Here is a 13,091-nt window from a genome sequence, read left to right on the forward strand (position 1 = left end):
CAAACCCGGGGTTTAAGATTTTTTTGCTTCTTCTTACAAACTATTTTCACCTTACAAACCCACCACCGCGGCAGGGATGCCCCACCTCCGGACTTCTGTTGCCAGCGAAGCGCCCGTTTGTGCACTGCTGGGATTCCCCTGAGGCTCCCCTCTATGGGAAACCCCACCTCCGGACTTCCGTGTTTTTGTGATGCTGCAGGGGAATCCCAGCAGCGCAAAAACAGGCGCTTCCCTGGCAACGGAAGTCCGGAGGTGGGGTTTCCCATGGAAGGGAGCCTGAGGGGAATCCCAGCAGCGCAAAAACGGGCGCTTCTGCTGGCAAAAGGGGTGAATTTTGGGCTTGCACACATTAATCGCTTTTCCATTGATTCCTATGGAAAACATTGTTTCGTCTTACAAACTTTATACCTTAAGAACCTCGTCCCGGAACCAATTAAGTTTGGTTCCGGGACGAGAACCAAAGACAAGGTATCACTGAATGTTTATCCCAGGCATGCTTAAGTTCAGTTACTGTGGATTTACCAATCACGTCTGCTGGAAGTTTGTTCCAAGCATCTACCTACTACTCTTTCAGTAAAATAATATTTTCTTTTGATCTTTCCCCCAACTAATTACACTTTCACTTTCATTTCTAGCATGCTTGCCTGTGCTGAATCAGCTGTTTGTCAGTAGGCTGATGCTCAATTGCTGATGCTAATTGGGTTCTGCACTGTTTGCTGCAAGGAGTTAAATTGCTGGAAGGCAGAAGCCAAAGGGTGGGGGGTGGCTGGGTGGGGCTACATTCAGTATATAAGACACTCCCAAATTTTCACCCTGCTTTGGAGGGTAAAAAGGTGTGCTGTGTACTCCCAAAAATAAGGTACTTGTGAGATCTTTCCCAGGATTGGGACGTTCAAAGGGCTCCTCTTCAGTTCCCCTTTCTTCCACCAGGTGGGAATTCCAAATGAAACTTTCCCCACAATACAGGAACACATCTAGTGTGACTCCTCTGATGTATCAGCAGGTTGGAATTTTGCCTAAATTTTTTCCCCTGCATTCTGGACACTCATACAATTACTGCCCCTTGTGAGTCCTCTGGTGTATCACCAGGTTACCGTTCTGACTGAAACTTTTCCCACAATCCAGACACTCATATGGTTTCTCTCCTGTGTGAGTCCTCTGGTGTTGCAGAAGGTTAGAATAATTACTGAAACTTTTCCCACAATCCAGACACTCATATGGTTTCTCTCCTGTGTGAATCCTCTGGTGTTGCAGGAGGTTAGAATGATTACTGAAACTTTTCCCACAATCAGGACATTCATATGGTTTCTCCCCTGTGTGAGTTCTCTGGTGAATCACCAGGCTAGACTTCTGATTGAAACCTTTCCCACAATCCAGACAATCATATGGTTTCTCCCCTGTGTGAGTTCTCCAGTGTATAACCAACTGAGAACTATGACGAAAGCTTTTCCCACAATCTAGACATTCATATCGTTTCTCTCCTGTGTGAATCCTCTTGCGTCTCTCTAGGTCAGAATTACATTTGAGAGCTTTCCCACAATCTGGACACTCATAGGATTTTTCTCCTGTGTGTGTTGTCTTGTGCGTCACTAAGGCAGAATTAAGATTTAAAATTTTCCCACAGTCTGGACACACATATGGTTTCTCAACCATGTGAGTTCTAAGGTGTGTCACCAGGTAAACATTAGAACTGAAAGTTTTCAAACAATGTGGACACGCATATGGTTTTTCATCCATGTGAGTCTTCTGATGTACCACCAGGCTACACTTCTTCTGGAAACTTTTCTCACAATCCGGACACTCATATTGTTTCTCCCCTGGATATTCAAATGGTTTTTCACACGTGTGAGTTCTCTGATGTGTCATCATATTTGAGTTCTGACTGAAACATTTCCCACAATATGAACACTCATATGGTTTCTCGCCCGTGTGAGTCTTCTGGTGTACCACCAGGCTACACTTCTGACTGAAACTTTTCCCACAATCTCGACACTCGTATGGTTTCTCTCCTGTGTGAGTCCTCTGGTGTTTCAGAAGGTTAGAATTATCACTGAAACTTTTCCAACAATCTCGACACTCATATGGTTTCTCCCCAGTGTGAGTTCTCTGGTGTTTCACCAGGTCAAAATTCCAACCAAAAGCTTTCCCACAAACTGGACATTCATATGGTTTCTCTCCTGTGTGAGACTTCTGGTGTACCACCAGACTACACTTCTGATTGAAACTTTTCCCACAATCTCGACACTCATATGGTTTCTCTCCCATGTGAGTCCTCTGGTGTTTGAGAAGGTTAGAATTATCACTGAAACTTTTCCAACAATCTCGACACTCATATGGTTTCTCCCCAGTGTGAGTTCTCTGGTGTTTCACCAGGTCAGAATTCCAACCAAAAGCTTTCCCACAAACTGGACATTCATGTGGTTTCTTCTCAGTATGAGTTCTCTGGTGTATAACTAAATTGGAATTAAGATTAAAGTTTTCCCCACAATCTGGCCACTCATATGATTTCTCTCCTGTGTGAGTACTTTGGTGTTGCAAAAGACTGCAATTATGCTTGAAACTTTCCGCACAAACTGGAGACTCAAATGGTTTCTCACGCGCGTGAGTTCTCTCGTGTATCATCATATTCGAGTTCTGACTGAAACATTTCCCACAAACTGAGCACTCATATGGTTTCTCTCCTGTGTGAGTCCTCTGGTGTATCACCAGGTTGGAATTCTTATTGAAACATTTCCCACAATCTGAACACTCATATGGTTTCTCTCCTGTGTGAGTCCTCTGGTGTTTCAGAAGGTTAGAATTATCACTGAAACTTTTCCCACAATCTGGACACTTATATGGTTTTTCTCCTGTATGAGTCCTCTGGTGTTTCATAAGGTCAAAATTCCAACTGAAAGCTTTCCCACAATCTAAACACTCATATGGTTTCTCTCCTGTGTGAGTATTTTGATGTTTCACAAGGTTATTATTCTGAGTGAAACTTTTCCCACACACTGGACATTCATATGGTCTCTCACCCGTGTGACTTCTCTGGTGTACAACTAATTTGGAATTAAGACGAAATCGTTCGCCACAATATGAACACTCAAATGGTTTCTCTCCTGTGTGAATCCTCTGGTGTATCACCAGGTTGCCATGCTTACTAAACCTTTTGGCACAGTGTTGGCACTGGTAGGGTTTTTCTCCAGTATGGGTTCTTTTATGCTCAATAAGTTGGGAACTGTAGTGAAAGACTTTGCCACATTCGGGGCATTTGTATGGTTTTTCACCAGTGTCGATTCTCTGATGCATAATCAGCTCTGATTTGAAATCTGTGCTTTCCCCACAATATGCATCGTTGTGGAGCTTTTCCATCATTGACAGTCTTAGATTCTTGAGGAGGTCAAAAACATTTGTGCTCTGTTCTTGCATGGTACAAGCAGTTGTTTCCTCACATGGTGGGGCCTGCATTATTGCCTGGACTGAGTGCTTCCTCCCCACAGACTTGTAGATATTTCCTCTTTTTCAAAATTTGGAAATGTTCCACCGTTCTTTTTTTATATAATGTTTCCTTGAGTTTCACATGCAAGGCTTGTTCATCAGTTCAAAGCTCTTTTCGTGTTTTCTCTCTTGTCTCTTTCTGGCTGGGGAAAGAGAAATGTTTTTTGGTTATTACATGTACTGGATTTGCTGTCATTTTTAAAGCTGCTTCCGATTCTCTGCTGTCTAGAAGGCTCTTTTTGGCATTCCCGTTGCCTATAAGATTCACATAAAAGAGATGCTTTAGTTATTCTTTATAATATTGTTGCAAGATGTGAAAACAAGAAAAAAAGCATACATAACAATGAAAAAGCAAACATGCCAAACTCCTAGATTAACCACTGGCATTCATTATGTTGGTAAATCCACAGTAACTGAATTTAAACATGCCTGGGATAAACATATATCCATCCTAAAATAAAATACAGAAAATAGTATAAGGGCAGACTAGATGGACCATGAGGTCTTTTTCTGCCGTCAGTCTTCTATGTTTCTATGTTTCTATTATGACACATAAAAAATAATAATAATAATAATAATAATAATAATAATAATAATAATAATAATAATAATTTATTGGATTTGTATGCCGCCCCTCTCCATAGACTCGGGGCGGCTAACAACAATAATAAACACAACATGTACAATCCAATAATAAAAAACAACTAAAAACCCCTATTATAAAACCAAACATACACACAAACATACCATGCATAAGTTCAAATCTTCATGCAATCATGAAATTCTATTGTTGGTCATAGACTGTCAGCACTGCAAATTGTTATACTGTAATCGTATAGAAACATGGAAATACTGAGGATAGGAACACGGATACATATATATTCACAAAAAATACAGATACACACCCTTCTATCTGCGGTAAAATGGCGGCTGCCATTTACAACTGAGTTACGCTGCCGGGGGTGAGTCGGAGAACTGAAGGACAGAAGACCGTGACAGCCGAGGAGAGGGAGCAACCGAGCCAGCCAAAAGACACCCGGCTTGGATGACCTAGATTTCAGGGGAGGTTTTCGGAGGAGGTCTCCTGGAATTGAGGGTCCCCTGGAGAAGTCTCGAGCGTGCGATCGAAGGACGGATGACGGGAGGAGAGAGTGTATACCGGAAGGAGAAGGGCAAGAGAAGAACAACGCCCGAGATTGCCTTGACCCCACTACATGGACCCGAGACGCCGTGGAGCTGTATGGTGGGAGCACCCGGCGCCAGAAGGCCTGTAGAAGAATAAACTGATGAGGGGAAGGAGAAGAAAGAGGAAAGAGGAGACCAAGACGGAGATTGGAGATCGCCCTACTGAGACCACATGGAGTTTGTACCAAAATCATATAAGACTGCAGAGAGACTGGAGACTTGGAAATACTGTAAGAGCAGAGGAGCAAAAGTGATTGTAGACCCAGAGAAAGACCTGAGAGTGCCAGCCAGAACAATATGGTAGGACTTCTCCCTGAACATTGAACCTTTTCCCCATAACTCACCTTTTAGAACTGGTGCTGTATTGCTGACTTAATGGACAATTGATTTTAATTACTTCCTATATTTTTAGCACTTTATAAATTTTTTTAGCACTTTATAATTTTATCAATTTTTAATAATATGTTATTCTATTAAGATCTTAAGAGCAACTTAGTGTAATTTGGTATTTTAATATTAGAGTAATTGATGTTTATATCAATTACTAATAGGATTTTATATGGAGTTTTTAGTTATTAACATTTTAGCTAATTTATTGGAGGGGGGATTTAAATTTGATGGATTATTGGGGTGATTGTGATAACATGTATGAAATGAGTGATTGTTATGGGTGGGCTGGGTGGGATTTTGGTATGGATGAAACAAATGAAAATGGTATGAATGAGTTAATTAGCCTACCTGACACCGGAGAAGCAGGAGGGGAGGGGGCACTGATGTCTGGGGTGGCGGAGGGTCGGAATATCCCAGTCTTGCTGGGGAGAGGCAGTTATGGCGGGGGCCACAGAGCTAGCCGTTCCAGGGGAACAAGGGATTGCTGCTTAATAACGATCCCTTGTGAGCCCAACCCTGGGCACTGGTGATGAGTGTAATTCTGGCCCTGGGCTCAAGCTGCTGCTACTCAATGCCAGGTCGGTGGTAAATAAAGCTCTCCTCATCCGGGATCTGATCCTGGATGAGGAGGCCAACCTGGCATGTGTAACTGAAACCTGGCTGGGCCCGGAGGGAGGAGTTCCTCCCTCTGAAATTTGCCCAGCTGGGTTTCAGGTATGGCATCAGCCTCGACCCCAGGGAAGGGGGGGAGGAGTGGCTATTATAGCCAGGGAGAGCCTTTGCCTGCATAGACTCGTTGCTCCAGAGATTGTGGGTTGCGAGTCCCTCCTGGTGAAGTTGGACTTAGGGGTTCAGGTGGGCTTGTTTCTCACGTACCTGCCTCCCAGCTGCGTGTCACAAGCCCTGCCTGTGCTACTCGAGGAGGTAGCCGGGTTGGCGGTGGGGTTCCCCAGACTTATTGTCTTGGGGGACTTTAACCTGCTGTCACTCGGCGAAACCTCTGGACTGGCACAGGAATTCATGGCCACCATGACAGCCATGGACCTGACCCAAGTAGTACAGGGTCCGACTCACGAGGGGGGGCACGCACCCGACACGGTATTCCTCTCTGAGCAATTGTGTAATGGTCTGAGACTAAGGGGCTTAGAAGTGTTGCCTTTGTCATGCTCGGACCATTTTCTGCTGCAGCTTGACTTCCTGGCTCCAATCCTTCCCTGCAGGGAGGCAGAACCTATTAGGTTGTTCCGCCCCAGACGCCTGATGGATCCAGAGAGTTTTCAGAAGGCGCTTGGGGTTATTCCAGGTACACTCGTCCACAGTTCGGCAGAGTCTCTGGCTGAGGCCTGGAACAAGGCTGCAGCAGAGGCTTTTGACCGAATTGCGCCGTTGCGACCTCTCCACGGCACTAGACCCCGTAGAGCGCCATGGTTCAACGAGGAGCTCCGGGAGTTGAAACGGCAGAAGAGACGTCTTGAGAAGCGATGGAGGAAGAGTAAGTCTGAATCCGATCAAACACTTGTAAGAGCTCATATTAAGACTTACAAAGTGGCGCTCAAGGCGGCAAGATGCGCGTATCATGCTGCCTTGATTGCATCAGCGGAATCCCGCCCGGCCGCCCTGTTTAGAGTGACCAGCTCCCTTCTTAACCAGTGGGGAGTTGGGGAGCTCCTGCAGGGTAGTGCCGAGGATTTTAACACATTTTTCGCTGACAAAATCGCTTGGATCCGAGTGGACCTCGACTCCAATTGAAAAACAGAGTCGACTGATAACGAGTCAGTCAAGGTGACTGGGGCACGTACTTGTCCATCTGTCTGGGAACAGTTTGATCTGGTGACACCTGATGAAGTGGACAAGGCCATTGGAGCTGTGAGTTCCACCACCTGTTTGCTGGATCCGTGTCCCTCCTGGTTGGTCTCAGCCAGCAGGGAGGTGAAACGGAGCTGGGTCCAGGAGATTGTCAACACTTCTCTGGGGAGGAGGTCCTTCCCAGATCTCTACAAGGAGGCACATGTGCACCCCCTCCTCAAGAAGCCTTCCCTGGACCCAGCCATTCTCAACAACTATCGCCCAGTCTCCAACCTTCTCTTTATGGTGAAGATTGTTGAGAAGGTGGTGGCGCTCCAGCTCCAGCGGTCCTTGGAAGAAGCCAATTATCTAGGTCCTCAACAGTCAGGATTCAGGCCCAGCTACAGCACAGAAACTGCTTTGGTCGCGCTGATGGATAAACTCGGGTGGGCTCTGTCCTGGTGCTTCTTGACCTCTCAGTGGCTTTCGATACCATCAACCATGGTATCCTTCTGCGCCGGCTGGAGGGGTTGGGAGTGGGAAGCACTGTTCTTCAGTGGTTCTCCTCCTACCTCTCCGGTCGGTCACAGTCGGTGTTAGTGGGGGTCAGAGGTCGACCTCTAGGTTGCTTCCTTGTGGAGTACCTCAGGGGTCGGTCCTCTCCCCTCTACTATTTAATATCTAAATGAAACCGCTGGGTGAGATCATCCAAGGGCATGGGGTGAGGTATCATTAGTATGCAGATGATACCTAGCTTTACATCTCCACCCCTTGACCAGTCAGTGAAGAAGTGATGTGCCGGTGCCTGGAGGCTGTTGGGGTCTGGATGGGTGTCAACAGACTCAAACTCAACCCTGATAAGACGGAGTGGCTGCGGGTTTTGCCTCCCAAGGACAATCCCATCTGTCCGTCCATTACCCTGGGGGGGGAATTATTGACCCCCTCAGAGAGGGTCCGCAACTTGGGCGTCTTCCTCGATCCACAGCTCACATTAGAGAACCATCTTTCAGCTGTGGCGAGGGGGGCGTTTGTCCAGGTTCACCTGGTGCAGCAGTTGCGGCCCTACTTGGACCGGGAGTCACTGCTCACAGTCACTCATGCCCTCATCACCTCGAGGCTCGACTACTGTAACGCTCTCTACATAGGGCTACCTTTGAAAAGTGTTTGGAAACTTCAGATCGTGCAGAATGCAGCTGCGAGAGCTATTATGGGCTTTCCTAAATATGCCCATGTCACACCAACACTCCGCAGTCTGCACTGGTTTCCGATCGGTTTCCGATCACAATTCAAAGTGTTGCTTATGACGTATAAAGCCCTTCATGGCATCGGACCAGAATATCTCCGGGACCGCCTTCTGCCGCACGAATCCCAGCGACCAGTTAGGTCCCACAGAGTTGGCCTTCTCCGGGTCCCGTCAACTAAACAATGCCATCTGGTGGGACCCAGGGGAAGAGCCTTCTCTGTGGCGGCCCCGACCCTCTGGAACCAACTCCCCCCAGAGATCAGAGTTGCCCCCACCCTCCTTGCCTTTCGTAAGCTCCTTAAAACCCACCTCTGTCGTCAGGCATGGGGGAATTGAGATAATCCCTTCCCCATAGGCTTATAAAATTTATGCTTGGTATGTCTGTATGTATGATTGGTTTATCAAATTAGGGTTTCTTAATTTAACTTAAACTTAAGCTTAAATATTAAATTTGTTTATATTGTCTTATTATTGTTGTTAGCCGCCCCGAGTCTACGGAGAGGGGCGGCATGCAAATCTAATAAATAAATAAAATAAATAAATATGTATGTAGAAAATCCATGCGTATTTTCTGTCTACAAAATGTAATATGTACAGTATGTGCGCATTAACAAAAGAAATGCCATACACTAACACTGAAAGTTTAGGAAACCAACAGGGTGAACTTGAAGTATTAGTACATCCTGTATAGGCAGATATACAGGATAGTTGCCAATGCCATTACTGAAACTTGGTGATATGAAACTCATGACTGGAATGTCTTTACAGAGGGATATAAAATTTTCAAGAGAAACAGATCTAACAAAAGAGGAGATGGAGTTGCATTATATATAAAAGATTAATACAGCTCTACAGAAATATGCAAATCCAAGGATGAAAACCTACAAGAATCCATATCGGCCAATATAAAAGGAAGGGAAAATGACATTGTTATAGGAATATACTACATGTAGAATGTACTACAGACCACCAAGCCAAGCAGAATAGATGGACTCTTTACTAAACAACAATTGTGTGTAGGAAATAAACCATAGTAGTAATGGGAGACTTTAACTACCCTGATATCAACTGGGAGACAAAGCAGCATACAGTGATCCCTCGATTTTCGCGGCTTCAAACTTCGCGAAACGCTATACCACGGTTTTTCAAAAAATATTAATTAAAAAATACTCCACAGTTTTTTTGCTATACCACGGTTTTTCCCACCCGATGACGTCATACGTCATCACCAAGAGTCACTTCTCTGTCTCTTTCTCTTTCTTTCCTGTCATTCTCTGCTTCAATCATTTTCTCATTTCTCTTTTTTTCTCCCCTTTTTTCTATCATTTCTTTCTCTCTCTTTCTTCCTCTCTCTCACTCTCTTCCTTCCTTTCTCATCTTTCTTTCTCTCTCTCTTTCTCTATCTTGCTTCTTCCTCTCTCACACTCTCTTCCTCCCTCTCTCATCTCTTTCTTTCCTTCTCTCTCTTTCTCTATCTCTCCCCCTCTTGCTCTCGAGCGGTGAGCGAGCGAGCGGCCGGGCAAGCAGGTGGGTGGGTGAACGGGCGAGCGACGAGCGAGCGGCCGGGCGGGCGGGTGCTGGGGGGGCGGGGGCAGCCGACATTCAAAGCAATCTTTGTCGGCTTCCGCACTTTCGTTGCTCCCCGCCTCCACCTGCAAGCTCTTGCGCGGCCATGGAAAAAGGGCGCGCATGCGCAGATGGTGTTTTTACTTCTGCGCCGCTATATCGCGGAAAATCGATTATCGCGGGAGGTCTTGGAACGTAACCCCCGCGATAATCGAGGGATCACTGTATTGCATAAAGATCTCTCTGATAAACAAAGGCAAGAAGCATAAGTACAAGAAATGGAAATTGGGATACATAACTAAGACAGAATATCAGCAGATAGCCTGTATCTGTAAAGATGAACTTAGGAAAGAAAGGCTCAGAATGAGCAAAGACTTGCAACAATAATCACAGCCAATAAAAATTTGGTTCTTTCAACATATAAACAAACAAAAAAAAGTCAAGGAAGCAGTCAGTTAATTAAAATGAAACTATTGCGCAATCAACCAAAAATATAACTGTAAAAGACAGACTCGAAATACAAATTAAAATAAGCAAGAAAATGCTAAGAGAACCCCTTTATACTAATCTGACATTGATGAATATAAACCACCGGAACCTGATGGATTACATCCAAGAGCTCTGAAAAACCTGGAAGATATTAGAAACATAGAAACATAGAAGACTGACGGCAGAAAAAGACCTCATGGTCCATCTAGTCTGCCCTTATACTATTTTCTGTATTTTATCTTAGGATGGATATATGTTTATCCCAGGCATGTTTAAATTCAGTTACTGTGGATTTACCAACCACGTCTGCTGGAAGTTTGTTCCAAGGATCTACTACTCTTTCAGTAAAATAATATTTTCTCATGTTGCCTTTGATCTTTCCCCCAACTAACTTCAGATTGTGTCCCCTTGTTCTTGTGTTCACTTTCCTATTAAAAACACTTCCCTCCTGAACCCTATTTAACCCTTTAACATATTTAAATGTTATCTCAGATCCACTGTAGTGTATCTTAAAAAAATATTGGAGCACAGAGGATCTACTAAAGGATTGGAAAGGAGCTGATGTGGTTCCCATCTTCAAAAAAAGGAGGGAAAAAAGACCCAGGAAACCACAGACCAATCAGTCTAACATCAATATCTGGAATGATAGCGGGGAAATAATAATCAAAAAACAAATCTGTGAATATCTAGAAATAAATAAAGTTATTACTAGTAGCTAGCTCAGGTTTGTTAAAAATAGATCATGCCAAACCAATCTTATTTCATTCTTCTTTTTCAAGCTAGAAAAATCTAGGGTAGACAGCATCCCCACCACATCAATTTTTGACAAACCATACTCAAGAAGTAGTCCTTAATGGTACACCCACATGGAGAGAAATAAGCTGTGGGGTAAGATAAGGTTCTGTCTTAGGCCCACTACTCTTCAACAGCTTACAAATTGCTTAGATGAGGGAATAGATGGAGAACTTATCAAATTTGCAGATGACAAACTGGCAGGAACAGACAACACTCCAGAAGACAAGCTCAGGATCCAAAAAGATTTTGACAGAGTTGAACAATGGGTTCAATTCCAACAAAATGAAATGTAATGAAAAGAACAGGAAAGTTTTACATCTGGCCAAAAACACCCCAAGGATACAAGTACAGATTAGGTGAAACGGGGCTCCAAAACAGTAACTGTGAGATGGACCTTGGACTTTTAGTGGACAATCGCTTAAACATGATTTAGCAGTGTGCTGCAGCAGCCAAAAAAGCTAATACAATCCCTGGCTATATAAACAGAAGTACAGAGTCAAAATCAAGTGAAGTATTAGTACAAATTTATAATGCCGTGGTAAGACCACACCTGTAATACTGCATCCAGTTTTGGTCATCTTATTGCATAAAAAATGTTGACGCTTTGAAAAAAACTGCAAAGAGCAGCTGAGATAATTCAAGGTCTGGAGGCTACAACGTATGAAAAACTGCTGGAGGATTTGGGTATAGATAGTCTAGACCAGGGTTAGGCGAAGTTGGCTCTTCTATGACTTGTGGACTTCAACTCCCAGAATTCCTGAGCCTGTCATGCTAATTCAGGAATTCTGGGAGTTGAAGTCCAGATATCTTCAAGTTGCCAAGGTTGGGAAACACTGCTCTAGAGAAAATAAGAATTAAGAGCGATATGATATTCCAGAGACTGCCACAAAGAAAAGGGCGTCAAATAATGCAGGGGGCTCGACTAGAAGAACTCCAAGGTCCCTTCCAGGTCTATTCTGATTCTGAAATGTCAAAGCCTCTGCAAGATTTAAAGCACCAGTGTTGCCTATGAACCTCCTCCCTTGCAAGCTAAACAACACGCTGATAAAAACACACACGGACTCAACCCTAAAGTGACGGTATAGTTGAAATATCCCAATCGACAGGAGATCGCAGGCAACTTAAAACCTGCAGCTCTGGCGGAATAAAAGTGGGCTGGAGGAGTGGGGGGGGATATGCAGGAGGCGACATATTTCAGCATAGTTTTTTTATCTACTAGTACAATGTGGAGCAAACTGAACAACTCCGACCTGCCCTCCACTCACCTTCCAGCTGCCGCTTTGACCCATGAAAAATTACAACAGCCACCCCAATCCTCCATTAGGAAGCCGGAAGACGAGGTTCCTCTGTTCTTCGCATTTCCATATTCTGTCTAGCAATCCACGACTCTATGGTCTCAATTCCTTTCAGTTCAGCGACAGGCGTTTGCTACTGTTTCAGGCGACCTTATTGCCAAACCATAGAGCGCCATCTAGCCAGCAATAGCTTCCTCTGATTATCTGGGTGCTTGCTGGCTTCTAAAAGTTCATGAAGTTCTTTTTGTCAGGCACGGCCCCTAAATGCCATCTTCATCTTATTAATAGAATAATACGGGACAAAACTTGGAAGTGTCTCTTACCTTGTTTCTAAGGACATTTAGATAGGAGATACACTATCACCCACTCTATTACTATTATTTTATTTTATTTTATTTTATTTTATTTATTTATTTTTTATTTTTTTTATATATTTTTTTATTTTATTTTATTTTATTTTATTTTATTTTATTTTATTTTATTGTTTGTTTGTTTGTTTGTTTATTTATTTTGTCCAATATACAATGAGGGTTTTATTGGGTATATATCTATATACACATAGTAAAATACATGATGAAGGTTAAAGAGGAGATACTCATAGTAAAATATATCTAAGAAATAATAGAAAAGAAGGTATAGTAATAGAACATATCAATGAAAGAATAGAAGAAGAGATATAGGAATAGAAGAAAGGTACAGGAGATATAGGAGAGCAATAGGACAGGGGACGGAAGGCACTCTACTGACCTCTTAGGAATCTGGATAGGTCAACCGTAGATAATCTAAGGGTAAAGTGCTGGGGGTTTGGGGATGACACTATGGAGCCCGGTAATGAGTTCCACGCTTCGACAACTTGGTTACTG

The 13,091-nt window shown here is 43.8% G+C and overlaps 1 pseudogene; it reads right to left on the bottom strand.

The window, feature by feature from the left end:
- LOC139159277 (zinc finger protein 585A pseudogene) overlaps window positions 1–12,281 on the bottom strand; it is a 29,363-nt pseudogene extending 17,082 nt beyond the window's left edge.
- Between the last annotated feature and the right edge of the window lie 810 nt (window positions 12,282–13,091).

The sequence above is a fragment of the Erythrolamprus reginae genome, chromosome 2 (assembly GCF_031021105.1).
Source record: "Erythrolamprus reginae isolate rEryReg1 chromosome 2, rEryReg1.hap1, whole genome shotgun sequence".
NCBI lineage: Eukaryota > Metazoa > Chordata > Lepidosauria > Squamata > Dipsadidae > Erythrolamprus > Erythrolamprus reginae.